General features: G+C 40.8%; 1 pseudogene; it reads right to left on the bottom strand.

Moving 5' to 3' along the window:
- Positions 1 to 420: 420 nt before the first annotated feature.
- On the bottom strand, positions 421 to 1,458 carry LOC148691728 (uncharacterized; annotated as a pseudogene).
- Between the last annotated feature and the right edge of the window lie 1,123 nt (positions 1,459 to 2,581).

Here is a 2,581-nt window from a genome sequence, read left to right as displayed (position 1 = left end):
CTTCTTTACCTCCTTTCTTGTCCACAGACGAGATCTTTGGACTAGAGCGTAGAGTTATTTCATCTACCTCACCATCGTTATGGATTTCACATGAGGTTGGGCGACAGTTTCCAATTTCTTCCTCACTTCCCTTACTCTTGAAAAGTTTTGGAAGGAGATAGTCTCCCAGGGTTATTGGGGCTCCAAAAGCCTACTTGTACTCATCGTCTTCAAAGACTTAGGCCTTCTCTGAGTACTTTTTCTTCTCTTTCTTTCCATCCTTTGAGGGTGGTCCACTCCATAGTTTTTCTTTTGATCACCTTGTGGAAGAAAGACGTTTAGCGGTCTTTTTCATCTTCTTTTCACTGACGGTTTGCCACTCGTCTTCAGATTCAAGTGATGACTCCGACGAATCTTCCCAAACATCAAAACTTGGTGCTGCTATGAGCTCGTACATAGTGGGATTTTTGAATTTCCAGAACGAGGCATATCAGGATAAGCATGGACAACTGTGGTTTCATTATCGACATGGAATCCTACAGGGATTGCCCCTTCTGGTAATGGAGCAGAGGGTGTTGATTTTCCTTCGATCATGTTGGACGTTGTCGTTTGATGTTTCGAGGATGAATCTACCTCGATCTCATGCTTGTTGATCTTCTTTTGAATTATATCCTTAAGAATATAACAATCTTCTATCGTATGGCTGATGAGTCGATGATACCGACAATACTTTGGATCATCACTCTTATTTACTTTAGTGGGACACTTTGGTTCAGGAAGCTTGATCATGTTTGCTGCAAGGAATTCGTCGAAGATAGTTCCAACATCTTCATCATCGAAACTATATTTAACTTCTTTTCTTTCCTTAAGCGAAAGCCTCCTTGTCCCTTTGGTTTCTTTTTTTCTTTTTGCATTGTCATTTTTCTTGTCTATTTTGACAAATGTTGCCATAGAATCTCCCTTCTTTGCCGTTCTTTTGCTATCTCCTTTCTTGGTGTCAGACTTCTTTTCTAAGTCTTGGATCATCTTTCCAATCACATTTTTCCGAGACATTTGCTTCTCCACATTACTTGCCTTGGATACCAACTCGTCGAAAGTTTGAGGCTCTGCAATTCCTACAAATGTTACAACCTTAGGGATGAGGTTGTTGTAACATATTTGCACTGTAGAAAATTCAGAAATCTTTTCCATGCATTGTAGGTTAAGACTCCTCCATCTTGTGATGAATTCGATCGCGCATTCTCCAAGCCTTTGTGTCGTTTAAGCCAAATCCATTAGTGTGACTTTTTTCTTTCAATTAACAAATTGAGCTAGAAAAGCTCTTTGCATATCATCCCATGTTAGAATAGATCTTGGCTCTAACTGAGTGTACCATGTGAAAGCAGACCCTTTGCGTGACTGAACAAATTGCCAAACCAATAAAGGATATGGCTGCAATGTTTCCCCACAAGTATCCTCAGGGAAATGGCACTGTGTCATAGTGAGATGGATAAGGCTTCCGGTATCTGAGACTTGGTGTCCTTAAAGACATTTGAAATTCACGAATCTTTTCTGCGAAAATTGCATCGATATCTTGATGTGTGAGTTGGCCACCAGAACTTTCTCCTTCTGTTTCTTTCCTTGCTCTATCTCCAGCATTATTGATGCTAGCTTGAGCGGCTAACTAAGCTGCTAAAGTTGCAATTTCAACTGCCAAAGCTGCCATTTATGCTTCTTTTTTTTGCTAGTTTTTGTTGCATTTCTAGCAGTTGTTCTTCTGTGCTTAATGCGCCAGTCATCAAAACTTGCATGTTCTTAGATTCGACGTCTTCATTTATGTCCAACCTTTGGAATTGAGTCATTATTCTAGGAATCTCTTCTTGGGAAAAAGATTTGTTTCTTCCAGGAGTGTCTCTAAAGGAAGATGAACTCTCGAGAAAGTGAACTGCCAATGCTCAGGCCCTTGCATGTGTGATTGGCCCCTTGAATTGAATGTTGTCACCTTCCTCGACAAGTTCGTAGTCCTTAGCCGTTTGTTGAACATTTCCTGATACTATTGGCAGGATTTCTCCATCTTCCTCGACGGGATTCATCATGACCAACTCCGTTGTAGGTAAAGTGATCGGGATTGTTCCGATCATAATTTGAGTGATGATAGGAACCTTGATAGACGGTGATGATGTCACTTTGATGATCTCGAGGAGCTCCCTTGAGATGATTTCGATATCTTCGAGTAAGTGCTCCCTAGCGATCTTCTTCCTAAGAGCTCATGCCGCTCTTTTCCTTGCGTTCCTCAAGGTGTTCTTGGACGGCCATTTCTTCGGTCCAATTTTGATGACTTTGACACCCACATTGCATGTCTTTGTTGCTACCTTAGCCTTCGCCATGTTGCAGATAGTTGGTGCTTCATTGATGGTGAAGGAGATTCGATGACTAGCATGCCTTCCACATCTAAGTTTGGATTCAGCAGTAGGGAGTCCATGGAAGTAAACAGTAACTTGTGGCGCCATGCTTCCTTCTACAAAATAAAAAATAAAAAATAAAATAAAATAAAGGGTCCCATTGGGCGTGCCAAAAATCACGTTGAGCAAAAATTGTATACAATATGTAAACAAATAATTCA

This window comes from Pyrus communis, chromosome 13, assembly GCF_041283825.1.
Source record: "Pyrus communis isolate YQ-2024b chromosome 13, ASM4128382v1, whole genome shotgun sequence".
Classification (NCBI taxonomy): domain Eukaryota; kingdom Viridiplantae; phylum Streptophyta; class Magnoliopsida; order Rosales; family Rosaceae; genus Pyrus; species Pyrus communis.
Note: the sequence above shows the minus strand (reverse complement) of the source record. Positions and strands in the feature narration are given on the sequence as shown.